This window comes from Sus scrofa, chromosome 3 (genome assembly GCF_054392235.1).
Source record: "Sus scrofa isolate SSC_HxYL_T2T_F1_AM1 chromosome 3, Sscrofa_HxYL_maternal_Yorkshire_Landrace_v2.0, whole genome shotgun sequence".
NCBI lineage: Eukaryota > Metazoa > Chordata > Mammalia > Artiodactyla > Suidae > Sus > Sus scrofa.
Genome location: NC_139385.1, coordinates 110,470,229 through 110,486,766, shown reverse-complemented (window position 1 = coordinate 110,486,766; position 16,538 = coordinate 110,470,229). Strand labels below are relative to the sequence as shown.

The 16,538-nt window shown below is 50.6% G+C and overlaps 2 long non-coding RNA genes across 6 annotated transcripts in view; one reads left to right on the top strand and one right to left on the bottom strand.

Moving 5' to 3' along the window:
* Window positions 1-3,453, bottom strand: part of LOC102165712 (uncharacterized) — an 846,917-nt gene extending 843,464 nt beyond the window's left edge. For all 3 annotated transcript variants that reach the window (XR_014842123.1, XR_014842136.1, XR_014842137.1), the window contains exon 1: window positions 3,038-3,453. This is a non-coding gene — a long non-coding RNA (uncharacterized LOC102165712). The remainder of the gene's footprint in view (window positions 1-3,037) is intronic.
* Window positions 1-16,538, top strand: part of LOC146404854 (uncharacterized) — a 1,116,837-nt gene that overhangs the window by 820,980 nt on the left and 279,319 nt on the right. The window lies entirely within an intron of this gene.

The window sequence follows — 16,538 nt, the reverse complement described above, 5'->3', positions numbered from 1 at the left end:
TGAATCTGACCAGTATCCATGAGGATGTGGGTTCAATCCCTGGGCTTGCTCAGTAGGTCAAGGATCCAGCGTTGGTGTGAGCTATGGGGTAGACCAGCAGCTATAGCCCCAATTGGACCCCTAGCCTGGAAATTCCATGTGCCGTGGGTGTGGGCCTAAAACGCAAAACAAAAAACAAACTAACAAACAAATAAGGTCCTTGCAGAACACAGCGAGGAACGAGATCAGGACGGGGAACATGGTCTTCTCAGCACAGAGGTTCATCCCTGACACACACACTTAGAAACGGGCTTGTTCATACACACTGTCCCATTCAGGACCTCACCAGTCTCTTACCTGCCTCAAACCTTAGGTTTTCTCTAGGCCAGCGAGGGAAGTAAACAGGGGGGTCTACCTCCCTCATCCAAGAGAACCTCACTCGGGTGGACTCTGCCCTATAAATTTCCCAGGACATCAGCAGGTCCAGCCAGACCAGAGGGAAGGGATCAGCTCTCTGGAGTCTTCTATCCCTTTCTGGGTCAGGCTTTGGGTCCAGGTGTTATGGCCAGGGGGTCTGCCCGATCATGAAGGACTGCATCAAGAAATGCTCCATGCACCCCGCCTGCACCCCCACTCCTCTCCATCAGTCTTGAGAAGGTGACCCAGCCAGGGAACTCTGGCCACAAAAAAGCTGAATCAAAGGCCAACTGGGAGACCCAGCCTATGGCCCAAGGTGCTCTGACTTAAAGCCAGAGTCCTTTCCCAGATATTCCTGGCCTGTGCAGAGAACAACTTGACCACACAACCCTTGCCCCTAGGGTTGCAGGGTGATGTTATGTGGACCCTTTCCAAGCCAGTCCCGGGGTCCCTGAGGTAGTCCAGGGAGCCCCTGAAGCCACCTGTGCCTGGTCCCATCTTGTTCTCCCCCCACCAACATTTATCTCCCTCTCCAATGCAGCCTGTGTGTTCTTTCTCTCCTGCCACCATCCCCATTGTCATTTGGGAGCCATAACTTGGACTCAGTAACAGTAATAAGCCTTATTAGCTCCTGGAAGAGGAGGAGCCAGTGGCATATGCAGAGTGGGAATGCAGGAGGCAGGGGGCCTGGGTGGGAGGAAGGTGTGAGACTCTGATGAGACTGCCCCCACCCCTCCCACCCCCACCCCCGTCTGTCTCTGCCGGGAATGGAGAAGCCAAGAATCCATGACCACAGAGAGATGGGAGCTGCTGCCCCTGACCAAAGTCCATCAGAACAGCAACTCTGGGCCTGGTGACATGGAGGCCTCCCCAGCCTTCCCACCCCCAGAAACTGACAGCTCCTGGGGCTGGGAACCCAGCAGGCACAGATCCCCTCCAGATTCCACAGATGCAGATAAAAGTCAGAATAGAAATAACTGGCTCTGAGAGGGGCGGATACAGATGTGGCCATCAGAGCCCCACATGTGGCTCAGCCATGGCTGCCGCCAGGACCGCTGTGGCTGTGAACAGGAATGTAGACCCAGATGGGATGGGGGTGGGGGTGGGGGCCAGAGGAGGGGGACCATGCAGAGTTGCTCCAGGAGGGCTGGAGAGGGGTCTAGTGGCTGACTTCACAAAAAGACTCAGCCTGGTCCTGGGAAAACTAGATTCCTGCAAAAGAATACCCCACCCTCAACCAGCCAGAGCCTTACTATCCTCATTCTATACTCTCCTCTGAAGCGTGCTGCCCTTCCCCACCTCAGCCTCTAGCCACAGAATCAGCTTCATCGGGTTGCCTCTCTACTGGCAGGTACCTCCCGTCACAGATGGGAGGCCAGCAACACTGCCTCTGCCTCTGGAAACAGAGGGAAATCTCAGTGTCAGCCTGGCAGGTCAGCCTCCGTCCTAAGCCCCGCTAATACCCAGCATTCCAGGCGCTGTAAAGATGAAGGGGCCCACGGCCCTGCTCAGGGGCCCCTGCACATAAACACCCCCAAAGATAAAGCTCCCTCCGCCATCACTCATGAGGCCCATTTACTTCCCACTTTGTTTTAAATGTTCATCTCAAGAAAAGTTTGCAAATTGCTAACGGCAGGAATTTTCCAGAAGTTATAGAATATAATCAGTGCTTCCTCAGCCTTGCCACTCTTGACGGAGCACCCCCAGGGAGCCGCCCACCAGAGAACTGAGGAGGCAGGAGGCTGAAGGCAGCCAGTGGAGTCTGGGTGGGAAGAGGCCAGGGAGGCCTCTCCCACCACCGCCCACCCCCCCACTTCTGGGTGAGCTGGCCTGAGCCCCAGCCAGCCCCCATCCGGCCCTGTTTGTGAAAACAAGGAGACCAGCCCACACTCAGCTATTCCGGGAGGATTAGCTATCTCAGCACAGAACACCTCCCCCAGGCAGGAAGTTTTCTTTAAATATACCCTCCCATGACGGGATCAGCGCTTGCCTTAGGTCCGGCCTCAGGGGAGGGGCGGCAGAGGAAGATCGCTGTCCCTCTCCTCTCTTAAGGAGCCAGAGCTGCTGCGCCGGGATTGCCAAGTGCCCCCGCCACTGCGCCTCTCTTTGGCATGCTACACAGACCCGTTCACCGGCAGAGTGCGGCGGCTCCCAGATCCACTGGCCTCTGAGGGGAAATTTGAGGACGGGGGTCCCTCAGCATCACCCTGTCCCCTTGATGATCTCTAGCGATGGCCAACTGCGTGTGTCAGGGGAAGCAAAGCCTCTTTGAGAAAAATTCGCCCCCCTTTTCCAGTCTCCTCAAAAGAGCAAATAGATACCTCCTGAGCACCTACTATGTGCTTCACCTGCTTGAACATATTTCATCCTTACAGCTCTACTAGTGTAAAAATACCACTATCCTCTTAAACATGAAGGAGCAGCCTCAGAGAGAATAAAAGCCTTCACCTGAGGTCACGCAGCTACTTGCTAACAGGGCAGGACCTGGACTCGAACCCAGGTCTGAGTCCTCGACTTGTGCTTTCCCCTCCATGTCACACTCCACCTGAGAAGACAGGAGCCTGGACCCGCATGGGCAGAGGAAAGTGACACAGGAGACACATACAGCATTTCTCACAGTCACGCTTTGACAGTGACTCACCTGGCTGCCTTCCTGACAGATTAGCATCCGGCTTCACACTTGGACGCACATCTTCCGACAGCCCAGCAAGGCGGAGGGTAGCACAGTCACTGCTTCCCCCTCCTCCGCTAGAGAAGGGTAAATAGCTTTTAGAGTTTCACCTGCAAGTATAGCTTGGTAAGGCTTCTCAGTGTCACCTGGGTTTAAATCAAGGCAGACTGCCAGGAAGAGGGGAGATAGTGGCCGGTTTTACAAAGAAGGGACATTCTTTGCCCAGGAAAGAGGGAGAAGAAAGCCCCAGAATGGTGACGGGATGGCACAAAGGTTGGAGAAGTGGGCCCGCCACCGAGGGGAGCAGGTGGGGGGGCGCCAGGAATGACGGGCGCTGAGCGGGGCTCAGCGGGCATCTGCAGTGCTCCCATCCAGAGCTCAGAATCAGACCCGGAGGGGGCTGCAGCAGCCCTCCTCATGCGGTCTCCTCCACATTCCTCACATTCTTTACGCTCAATTAAGGAGAAATAATCAGGGGAGCAAGCGAAGCCGCAGCGGGGCGGCCATGCCCCATACTGGCGGTGTCACGTGTGCGGAAACAGCCCCCCTCGGTCAAGCCAAACTGGAGCTGGGACCCAGGGGCCTTTAGGGGATGAGGAAGGCAAGCGAGGACGACAAGGGTGTCTCTCGGGGCTCCAGAGAGACGAAAGAGGGTGAAGGAAGTGGGAAGGGGGTGGGGCAGCAGCAGGAAGGAAAAGGAGACAGAAGGCCAGGTCAGAGCGGAGGGGAAGTGTGCAGCCCGAAGACCTCAGCCATCCATTATTTTAACCAGGTCATTGCTTTACCATGATCGCAGCACCGTCACCATCATCATCCACCAACATCATCAAATGCCCTTTGAGACACTCTTTTTCTTTCTTTCTTTTTTTTTTTTTTTAGGGCTGTACTTGTGGCAGATGGAAGTTCCCAGACTAGGGGTCGAACCAAAGCCACAACTGCCAGCCTACCCCACAGCCACAGCAACTTAGGATCCAAGCCGCGTCTGCCACCGACACCACAGCTCACAGCAATGCCGGATCCTTAACCCACTGAGTGAGGCCAGAGATCAAACCTTCGTCCTCATGGATCCTAGTCAGGTTCTTTAACCACTGAGCCACAAAGGGAACTCATGAGGCACTCCTTGATGCTTAGAGCATTCTGGCCTTCATCTGTTAGTGGCATGTACCTCTCTGAAATCTTTTTTTTTTTTTTTCTTTTTAAGGCCAAACCTGTGGTATATGGAAGTTCCCAGGCTAGAGGTCAAATTGGAACTGCCCCTGTTGGCCTACACCACAGCTACACGCCAGATCCAAGCCTCATCTGCGACCTACACCACAGCTCAGGGCAATGCCAGATCCTTAACCCACTGAGCGAGGCCAGGGATCGAACCCGCATCCTCATGGATACTAGTTAGGTTCTTAACCCACTGAGCCACAATGGGAACTCCCTCTCTGTAATCTTGAAAACATTCTGTGCACAGTGTGCAGAGGGATGCCGTTCTTGACCCCAGTGAAACATTCATATATTTTGCTCCACTTAGACCCAACAGGCCTGGTCAGCCAAACAAACCCGTGTTCCCTCAAGCCTCTATCTGAGGGCTGCATCCACCCCCAACCCCAAACCTTAGCCCCCCCCAAAAGCCTTCCCTGACGTCCCCAGCAGACCCAAAGTCTCCTCTGGGCCCCTCCTTCACCTGGTACATGGGACCAGGACAGATCTTATGCTGTTTTGTAATTTCAGGTGCATATGTCTACATCCCCATTAGAATGAATAACAACTAAATGGACGATCGTTATTCTTTCCTGAGCACGTTCTATGTGCCACACCCTGTGTTTGCACTCGATAGATCACGTCAGTTAACCCTTTTAACGTCCCTAGAGGTCACGATTATTACTCTTCCCAATTTACCCATGAGGAAGCTGAGACTTAGAAAGGTTAAGTAACTTGTCTAAAGTGACCCAGCTAGTAAATCAAGGAAGGGGAACTTGAACACAGGATCATAAAATGCCTAGACCCATGCTATTTATCTAACTCTGAGATGTCTGGGCCCAGGGTCTGTATTTAGCCCCGTTTATCACTCTAAGGCAAAGAATAGGTGCTCAATATAGGATGGGGGGTGGATAATGTGAGCTTTACAGAGTCTCAGCAGTGGAACTGGACCAAAAGCTCTCTTGCCAGCTCCTTCACAATGGATCAAATTCATGACCCGATTTGTTAGATCAAAGACCCACTCTATGTTCCTTATTGGATCTACTGTTAGGACACAATCTGTGGCGACTTTGGAGCCGCAGTCTATGACCATATCCACACTCAATCTGTGTCCATTTTGGGGTCTCAGTCCACGGTCAGAGGTAGGAGCCAGCTTATAATCAGGGTGGGAATCAGTCTGAACCCGGCATAGAGCATCTGTCTGTGGCCTGGGGATGTCGGAGGAGAACGCTTCTCCACCACGCTGACCTGCAGCTGAACAGAGAACGCACAGTCCTCAAGCCAGAGTGCCATGCTCCCGAGCATCTAGATGTGAAGAATGATACGTGCAAGAGTAACAGGGTGTGTGGGATGGTCCAGACCACAGGGCCCAGGAAATGCGGGTAAGAAGATGCATCCACTGAGCGAATGTCGTGTACCCCTGGGGAGTCCCGCATATGTGTGAGTGCGTGGTGTGGCACATGTGTGTGAGCTGTGTGTGTGACGGGGCGACAGGGGCTGGGCGGGGTGTGGGAGAGACAAGCACACACCTGTAATAACATTGGTTTCAGACGCTAGGAGAGAAGAAATTCCCCCAACTGTTTTATCAGGGCCGAAGTTACCAAATTACGTTGTTGTTTTAAATTTGAGCTTCTCTGCCTGCAAACGGGGGGATCTCAGGTTCACCAGCTTAATGCTTGGCTGGGCCTGGAGCTCCACTTCCCCACCCAGCCCAGGCTCCCAGAGCTCCCAGGCCTGATGAACAAAAGTCTTCTCTCTCAGGGCTTTGAAGTGGAAACACTAACTGCTCCCTTTAATTAGAAAGAAACCCCCTATTGTTCCCGCTTTATTACTGATGGATGAAGACGTGAGGTGGGGGGTGGATTCTGAAGAATAGGAGTGGAGTGGGGGAGACAAAGAGGGGGACATGAAATTTCTATTTAAAAAAGAGGATCAGAGTTCCCATCGTGGAGCAGCAGTAATGAATCCGACTAGGAACCACAAGGTTGTGGGTTCTATCCCTGGCCTCGCTCAATGGGTTAAGGATCTGGCATTGCCGTGAGCCGTGGTGTAGGTCACAGATGCAGCTCAGATCCAGCATTGCTGTGGCTGTGGGGTAGGACGGCAGCTGTAGCTCCGATTCAACCCCTCGCCTGGGAACCTCCATATGCCATGCGTTCGGCCCTAAAAAGCAAAAATAAAAATAAAGCAGAGGATATCCATACTCAGTTTCCATGCACCAAACCAGGTCTCTTTGTCTACCCAATCAATCAAGATTTTACAAGGCATCCAGCCCTTAATTAGGTGTTATGGGAAAGAGAGAGGACCGGATCCCAGCCCCCAAAGAGTTTATAATCTAGGTACGGGAGGCAGGACAGGGAGATGAGAAATGACAAATAATTGATAGTAAAACAGTACTGCCAATATAAGCAAGAAGAGGGAGTTCCCACTGTGGCACAATGGGTTTTTGATCCGACTTGTCTCTGTGGAGAGACTGTTTTGATCCCTGGCCTGGTGCAGTGGGTTAAAGATCCACCGTTGCTACAGCTGTGGCATAGGTCACAGCTGCAGCTTGGATTCGATCCCTGACCTGGCAATTTCCATATGCCTCAGGGGGAGCCAAAAAATAAATTCACAAGAAGAATTTGGCATACGTGGATCAGAGAGATAGTCCCATAAGACAACCTCTTAAGAAAATTCAGGGTGGTGGGGGGTGGTAGTTAGGGACTTGGGCTGGATGCTGCAGACAGGAGAGTATTGTCCAAGTCTCAGAGAGGGTATGTCCACTCCAGGCAGAGTAAATGAATGGTCTGCGGAAAGGCATAGCAGCAGGAACAGCACCTCATCCTTGGAGGACTATAAGCGAATGGGTCTGGGTGTAGAGAAGGGTGCATGCAGAACTACGGAAATCAGTTTTCATGGAGCAGATGTAACAGGAGTGGAAGGCTTTGAAAGCACATGGGGACAATGGCCTTGATGAGATAATTTGGCAGCCATGGGGCTTTCTTGAGCTGGGGCGTGATAAGAGGTGGCTCTTGGAGTTCCCGTAATGGCACAGTGGAAACGAATCTGACTAGGAACGATGAGGTTGTAGGTTCAACCCCTGGCCTCCCTCAGTGGGTTAAGGATCTGGCATTGCCGTGAGCTGCAGTGTAGGTCACAGACGCAACTCGGAACCCGAGTTGCTGTGGCATGGGCTGGCAGCTGTAGGTCCGATTCGACCCCTAGCCGGGGAACTTCCATATGCCGAGGGTGTGGCCCTAAAAAAAAAAAAAAAACCCAAAAAGGACAGAATAGATATAAGGGGATAAAAGAGTGGGAAGAGTCAAGATACCTCCAAGACTTCCAGCCTGGAGACTAGGCGGCCCTGGAGTGGGAAGAGGCTAGAAGCCCTCTAGGGAAAGTGAGTTAACAAGCAAGCCCCCCCCCCGCCCGCCAACACTTTATTCTCCCTTCCAGATGCCAAAGATGCCCTGAACTCAGTACTCAGAGACTGGTACTCCAGGTCAGGAAAGCTTTGTTCCCTGAGACAGGGTACACCATTAATGAAAACACTGGTACAATCTTTTTTCATGCACTTCAAAGTAATTCACACCTGTGCCTCATTTGAGCCTCAAAACAACCACCCAGGTATCATTCTCCCCAACTTGCAGGTGAAAAAACTGAGTCCCAGAAAGATCGAATAACTCCCTCTAAGTTATACAACTAGTTAAGGCAGAACTGGGAGCAGAAACCTTCTGACTTTCAGCTCAGAACCCCTCCCTAGGCCTATTGGCAGCCCTGGACTTGTGGGGGTGGGGTGGAGGAGGGGCCTGGAGCTGCATGTGCTGGGGGGTGGGATGGGGGTGGGGGGTCAGGAGGCTGAGACTCAGAGAGAGAGTCCGCCCCAGACTTCAACCGCATCTCCAGTCTGCTCCTCACACGCACATAGGGCGTAAGTCGGGAGCCAAGGGTTGGAAACGCCAAGTCTAATCAGACCTCACAAGCCCACAGATGGTTTGAATCAACGTGCTACCTTGATAGGAATAATGAGGAGTCCTGAAGACAGTCTTATGCCAGCTCCATCCGTCTGGACAGAGAACCTCACCTTCCCCAAGAACGATGCGGTCCAGGTTCCCGTCACCCTCCCAGCTGGGCAAATCCTTCCTGGGGATGTCACCGGGTCCCACATCACACCTGCTCCTGGGCCCCCACCAGCAGAACCTCCCACAGATTTTTCCAAAATCTTTGGCCTCAGGTTCTGATTTGTCAAACTCTAAATTCCTAGGCCTTGTTGGAGGCTGCACATGGTTCCTGGAGAGAAATGAGGGACCAGGGGTTACAGAGCTGGGGCAGAGATTGGGAGGTAAATGTGGCAGGGTGCATGGGCCTGGATCCAGACAAATGCACAACCAGACAAATGTTCCACCCATTTCCTGGCAGAATGAGTAGCCCCAACTTCACTGTTTCATTCATTCAACACAACAAATGTCACCATGATACTTCCTTGATGGGACCCCTGATCTGGGGCACCCAGATCTCATGAAGCCTGGGGTTAGTCAATCTGCAAGGTCACAGAGTCCCAGGACCAGAACCAGACCTATGGTTTAAGAAAACCTCACCTCTTAGTGGGAGAGCCCTTTGGAGCCAGACCCCTAGAACGGGAGTGGGCGCCCTTCCCTAGGGAAAGCTCAGGCTTGGGATCTCGACACACATACACCCCCCCCTCCACGGGTGGCCCTGTGGGCAGGAACCTGCTTTAATGAAAATTTAGCCCTGCCCCACCCCCTTACCTAGCAAAGCTTAATTTGAAGCTTAAAAAACAATGAAGTTAATTTTTAAAAACCTTTCATTGAGTTCCATGAGACCCCTATTAATTTTATTGTTTCAATAAAGCATTTATTTAATTGTCTCCAGAAGGGCGCTGTTAAATGCACAGATGTTACCTGAGTCAGAAGGGAGGGAACTGGGAGCGCTTTTTTTTCACCCTCTCCTGTAGGCACATTAGCGGGATTCTGTTATTGGATTAGCTGATTGTCACCTTAAAAGTCACAAAGTACAGCCCTGAGGGAGAGACACATGGCAGGTAGATTCCTGGGAAGCAGTTCACCACACAGTTGCAGGAAGCAGGAAGCCAAGCTCATGATAAAGAGGCTGAGTTTGGCTAAGACCGGAGAAGATTTCTTTCTGCTGATGAGGAGACATTTGTTATTTAGCCTCTGGCACAAGGCTGATATCCCAGGGGAAAAAAACCCAAAGGAGAAGCACATTACTAGAGACACAATGTTCAAACCATAGGAGGAGAAGGGCTCAGCTTGAGTTGGCAGAAGTTCTCTGGAATGTCATGTTCAATCCATGCACAATTATTTAGTACTGAGACCCTGCTAGATGCTGCCACTACTTGGAGATTTGAGCAAACAGCAGCGAATAAAACAAAAGACCCCGATCTCATGGTGTTTACAGTCTAATGAGGGGAGAGACTGACTCAAAAAAAATGAAAACATAGCAAACATATCAAGATGAATTCAGGCAATGACAAATGCTCTGTAGACAGAACTGAGTCAGGTGTTAGAGAATTGTCAGGGGGGGGGCTTGTCTGATGAGATGACATTTGAGCCCAGACTTGAATATACAGAGAAGGAGCCACAGGAGAGTCTGAGAGAAGAGCTTTCCAGGCAGAGGGGACAGCAAGTGCAAAGGTCCTGGGGCCCCATTTTGAGAGAAGCTTTATCAAATGAATAAGTAACCAGAGGAACATGCTGTGGGAGAGGCCCAGGAGATCCTTTTACACCAAGAAGATTTCAAGAATTCACCCAGGACAGAGACTCATCGTCCATGTTTGGGTCCCTAGTCATTTGCTTAATGTCTAGCACAGAGTAGGTGATCAGTAAATGTAGGATTGAAAGGGGGAAAGGAATTAGAGGAAGGGGCAGACTGAACATTTAGAGGGAACTTCATTTAGTCAGATTACTTTTTAATTCAACAGCCAATTAAAGGAGAAAGAAGGAGGAGGGGGAGGAAGAAAAGGGAGGGGAGGAGGAGAAGGGGTCGAGAGCTCAGATTATATTCTAGGTCATTCATTATCAAGCTAAGGAGGCTCAGAGGAGGAAGGCCTGGGGATATACATCTAGGTCCATCTAGGAGACCAAAGTGTAGCTGAAGAACTAGTAACACCTCTAAAATTATTATAAGCCCTGCTGGTTGTGGGATGGAAATCCTGTGAAATTGGACTGTGATGATCATTATACAACTATAGATGTGATAAATTCATTTGAGTAATAAAAATAAATAAATAAAAATTTTTAAAAAATAAATAAAATTATTATAGGCCCTGCTTTAGAGCTTACAGAATGCTCTTGCATACATTTACTGTTTCAAACAGCCTTGTGAAATAAAAAACAACATTAGTCAATATTTAGCTAATTGTCTCTAGGCCATAGCGCCATGCTAGGCGATAGGGATTTACCAGGAGAAAAAAAAATCAAACAAGGCTCCCCTTTCATGGAGTATATAGTCCAGAGTAGACAGATTTCAATCAACTGACACAAATGAGAGGAAGGACAGCCACCATGAGTGCTGCGATGGAGCACAAGAACCCATACTAGGGGTGGTCAGGGAAAGCTTCCTGGAGGAGGTGTCAAGAGCTGAGCTCTAAGGACGAGAGGAGTAACTAGGCAAAAAGGGGAGACACAAGGGTTCCGAGCAGAGGGAAAGAGCAAGGTGCAAATGAAGAGCAGGGGAGGGTAAGAGGGGCTCAGCAGACACCAGGAGGCAGGGCATAGTTAAAGGGGAATCAGGAGCGGTGGGCAAGGCTACGGTCGGTATGTGGGGCCTCAGAAAACATGAAAGAAGCTTTGTTTTTGGCCTTTCTTCCTAACTGGAAGTCAGTGAAGGTTTTAAGCGATCTTCAAATATTTGAAGAGCAGTCCTGAGGGAGATGGTTTAGATTTACCGCAATTAAATCCTGTCTTGGCTACCTATAAGAAGGTGTGCTTTGGAGTTCTCACATGGCTCCACAGGTTGAGGATCAGGCATTGTCACTGCTGTGGCTCTGGTTATAGCTGTGGCGCAAGTTTAATCCCTGGCCTGGGAACTTCCACAGGCTGCAGGTGCAGCCAAAAAAAAAAAAAGAAAAAAAGAAGAAGGTGAGCTTGTCCCTCATGGGGGTGGGGGTTAGGGGGTGACTGGGCAATTCCATTGTCAGGAAGGAGTTCTACTTTGGCCAGGAAATGGGGCAGGATCAGTGGCTCCCTTTTATTTATCCTGCTGCCCCACAAACCCTAGATTTTTTTAGAGTCTGCCTCGCAGGTTACATTTACATTACATAATTTTCCCCCTGTTTTTCTTAATAAACAACCGATGTCACTCATCAGACAATGAGTCACTCGAGAGACGCAAGGCGTGATATAATTCTGGCCACAGGCAAAGAAAGTCAGTTTCCTTTGGGCAAACCTATCATGAAGTATTTAGGGTTAGGGTTAGGGTTAGGGTTTTCTGGAATTTTGACAATAGCTACCCCCTCTCCCTAATACATTTACAGACTCCTGAAGATCTTTGGAGTCCTATTATGTGATGGTCACAGCCAAGGTATCTTCCAAGCAGGCGACCCTCTGGGTCATGAGGCATAGCCTTCTTGTGGTCAGGCATTTGGGGAATGAGCAGTGGATGTGAACTAAAGTAGTCAGGGAAAGCTTTTGGAACAAGAAAGCCTGGAGATGGGCCATGAAGGACCAGCCAGCTTCAGATAGGTGTGGAAAGGATGTCATTAGGCAGAAGGTGCAGAGGATGGTCTGAGATGAGTAAAGCAACCAGCCAGGCTGCAACACAGAGTCAGGAAGCACTTGTGGATACAAGAATAGAAGAGGTAGGTTGCAACCGACTCTAAACGCCAAGCCAAATTACTCTCCAAATGAGGGGGAATCATCAACGATTTTAGAACAGGAAAATGATGTGTTGGAAGCGGTGTTCTTGGCAGATGGACCTGGTGCCCATACATGCTCTGAGGTGGGAGGAGAACATCGAAGGGACCCAGTCAACAGACCAGATGTGCAAGGAAGTGCCTGGACTGGGGAGGATGGCAGTGAGGAAATAAAGGGGCAAATCCAAGAGATTTTTTTTTTTAAGGGCAGGACTTAAATTTGAGTTTGGAAGCAGCAAAGAGACCAAGGTGTCCTGGAGCCTGCTGGTGCAAAATGAGACAGTCATCAAGGGAAGCTCAGGGATGGGGTGGGGTGGGGTGTGGGGGGAGGGGACAATGACCACCTGTGCTATCTTAGGGCATCTTCACACACATTGCCCTTCGTAGTTATTTCTGCAGGTGGGGATGGAGGGGCAGGCAAGGGGGCTTTTTATATCTTATGATATATAATCTCTTTTAATGGGGGGATTTTGTATAATTTTTACTTCCTTTTTGTGCTTTTTTGGAATTTTTCAAATCATTATTTTAATTCCACGCAGACGCCCAGAGTCTTGTTAACCCTTTGTAAACCACTACTCCTGGTTTGTTCCCTCTCCCTCACAGAGAAAGAGAAGGAGAGAATGACTTACAGGCTCTGCTGGGCTCTCTGAAAAACACTTCAGAGGGGTTTAGTCTTAGCCCCTGAGTCTGTGGGTTTCCCTGTGGGTGGGGGATGGGAGGGCCCTTCAATGTACCTCTTTCGGTATCTTCTTCCCTCTCTCCCCACTGCCCTCTGCCCCAGCAGGGCTGCCTCTGTCCTTTAAAGACTCAACCAGCATCAGCCACGGCAGTGCTGCACTTAGAAAGATGGACCTTGGGATGTTTATAGCTGAAATCAGCCCAGCCCAGCCCAGGAACGAAACTGCGGGCACGGGACAGAGATGGAAGAGTACAGCTCTGCCGTCAGAGGCATCTGCTCTCTGTACATCAATTTTCTCATCTTGGAAATTGGAGATAATAACAGTATTTATCTCCGAGAGGTATTAAGTGGATTAAATGATGATGAAAGGCATTTAATGAGTGTACTCTATCATTAGAATTAGTAAGAACAATAAAATAATAAATCTTTATGACCAAACTTGGTGGCTCGGAGGCAAAAATCACCTTATTGCACGTCTATCTTGGTTCCCACTGGTGGCATTTCTTCGCCGCTCTGCTGCTCCCTTTGACGGGCACTTTTCTTCCCCAATGAAGAGCTGAGAGGAGACTTGAAGCAGGGCCGGAGTTGCTGCTGCCTGATTTCATGGTGGTCTGCTCTGCCACTTACGATTTGTGTGACATTCAACAGATTCCTTAATCTCACGAGCCTCAATTCCCCCATCTATAAAACGGGTGTAATCATACTGACCTCACAGTGTGTGTCAAGAGGTTAGACGGTTCCTGGCTCACAGCAGGCTCATAGCTCTCCCTGAGGGCTCCAGGTAGGGGCCAGCTCTTCCCTGCCCCAGACCCTCCACAGTCTCCTTGGTCCCTGGTGGCCTGACGTGAATCTTCCCAATTACCCGGTAAGCTCCTCGGGGCAGAGGCAGGGCCAAGGCCTCTTTAACTGTGAGGAACAGCCTTCTTCCCGGGCCTGGGTCCAGGCCAGCCTCCTGCGGCAGCTGGGGAAGAGAGAGAGAATTGTCAGCCTTCTGGAAGCCCGGGACCAGATGTACAAACTCAACAGCCCCTCTTTCTTCTTCTTCTCTCTCTCCTTTCCAAACCACAGTCCTGGGGCTGCTCAAAAAGAACTGATTCTTTCTATTTGACCATAGCCTGGGAGAAAAGTTGTCCCATTGACTCCGGGCATTTGGCTTGGTCAGAGAATATGTGATTTGTTATATCTGATCACCTGGCCCCTCTGCTCCCAGTTCCATCCCTCTCCCCTGCAAAGACCTCTGGACAAAGGCAAAGGCTTCCCCTCTACCACCCTCTGCCACCGGAGTCTACCCATCAATCATTGATCCAATGGCCAACTCTTCATCCTTCTACCTGCCTCTCCATCTGCTCAGGGGACAGAGCCCCTAATGTTCAAAGCTCACTGTTCTCCCTCCTTTAATGGGTCTAAGACAGAGTCTTGATTCTGGCCAGGGTCCAATGCTGAGGCAGCCTCCTCCCTCCACCCCCCAGGTGATGGCTCTAAACAGGTACCTCTCAGCCTTCTCCATCCCCAGCCCCGCCTACCCGCAGCTAGTCAAAGGAACCAGTGAAGGAGGAGGACGCACAACCCAGACAGCCAGGAATAGGGAGAGAAAGAGAAGCTGTTATGGAGCATCTGGCTGGGCTGGTAAGTGAGGCTCAGCAGGAGAGAAGGGGAGGAAGAGAGAAGCTGGCTCAGGGAGAGAAACGGGAACCCAGATCAGGAGGCCGGCGCAGAAGAGCTCTGCGCTCACAGGGCCTTTTAGCTTCTGGGGTCCTGGAGGGCCTCACTCTCTGACAGGGTCATGGAGCCAAAATGGCTCAAGTTCCCATGTTGAGACCCAAGGAGAGGAACTAAGCTCTTTTCCAGAAACAAGTGGCAAGGTCTCTCCTGAGCCAAGGCTTTCTCTGTCTTTGTCTGGCTACCCTCCGCGGAATTTAGGCAGTTTTCTCTCTGTCTCTGTGTTTCTGCATCTCTGTCTATCTTTTTTCCTCTCTTTCCTCCTCTCTCTGCCCTCATCTCTGTCTCAGATCATTTCTTGGGGACTCTGCCTTGGGGCTCCCGCTCTCCGGTGTGTAGGAAACCTGACCTTCATCATCTGTTTTTTATATTTTGGAAACGTCAGCTTCACTTCCTACCTGAGGGAAGTGGGGGTGGGGAGCAGGCTGCCTGGCTCCGCCCCCTCCCACCCCCACTGTCTGTCCCCTCCCCCAGCTCCTTGCCCCAGGGAGGACAGATCGAGGCCTTCCCCACGCACTGGTCACAGCAGCCAAGAATCAGGCCTTGATTCGCGGTCTTCTCTCTGCAGCTCCCCACAGGGTGGGGGAGGCTATGAGGCCTCTTCTGATAGACCGCTGGTTTGCTGATTTGGGGAAAAGTGAAAATTCCAGACACACAGAGAGTCCAGGAGGTTGAGGGATTTCACCGGTGGAAACCAGTACGGAAAGTAGTTAAAGTCATTTCTGCCCCTAGGCAGAGTCAGAGTTAGTTGTCTAACCTGTTGTCACAGATGGTAATTTGTTTAATACTATCATTCATACCAGCTATAGATTATACATACTGAGGGCTTCCCCGGTGCTAAGACATTTTCATGTCTTTGCATTTCATTCACTCAACAACTTTAGGGACGATTATTATCTCCCATTTCCTTCATGAGCAAACTAATACTCAGAGAGGTTAACTAACTCACCCAAAGTAACTCAAACAATGAAGTCTGAATCCAGGCTTCTTGGACTCCAAGTCCCAAGCTTTTCGCTCTGTATCAAGGTTACCAAGACCCGAGAGATATATTTTGTACATTTCCTTTTAAAGAAAATAAATCCACAAAACTCTTGAGAAGAGACCTTGAAGATTGCAAGGACCCACGTATCCCCGTTGGAGAAGTATTGTAAGTCCTCATTTTCTAAGAGACCTTGAAGAACCAGCTGGCAGAGATTCCGGGGAAAGGCTACAAGCAGGCATTGCAGGAAAAGGACCTGGGAGGGCCACAGGGGAAAAACGCTAATGATGGCTGCAAGTCAGGAGACAGTGCAGCCAGCAGGCCGGGGGAGTCTGGTTTTGTGCAGGAAAATGAAAAGGGAGGCCCGGGCTACGTGGAGGCCTGGAGCCAGCTCAGAGAGGCCTGAAGTCCCAGCTCAGTTTATCCTCCAGGTTTTTGAGCAAGGAGAGTGATACCCCAAAAGTAAGTATTTGAGACTCAGGCTGGAAGGAAATGGTAGCCAATAAAGAGGGCTGAGGAGAAGTTGGGATTGCAATCCAGGGAACCTAGGATGATCTGACAAAACATGCAGAAAGACATGTGCTAGAAGACACTGCCAAAGAAATGCAGCATCTTGGAGTTTGGGCCATCTTCCTAAGGATTGCTGTCTAAGTTGGTGTTTGGGTGCTATGGGGTGTGAGGGGCAGCGGGAAGAGCTGGAAAACACTGTGTGTCTGGAGCACTGAGCCCGCGCGCTACCTGGCTGGTCTGAGTGCCACTGTGGCCCAGCATGAGACTGAAGGAGGACGGTCCTGTGAAGATGGCAGTCAGCGCTCTGAGCCACACGTGGGCCTGAGGGCCCTGGCCCAGGAGGCCCAGGCTTCTGGCCTGGCCAGGTCTTTGGGGCAGGGCAGATGGGTAGTCTGTAGGTCTGGATCCTGAAGCAGAGTTTCATGTCTTTTTCAATGCTTTGAAATGATTCCACTCCTTGGGTGGCAAAAAAAAAAAAGCAAAAAAAAAATTTGGTTAAGAACTCAGAAACTGCCAATTC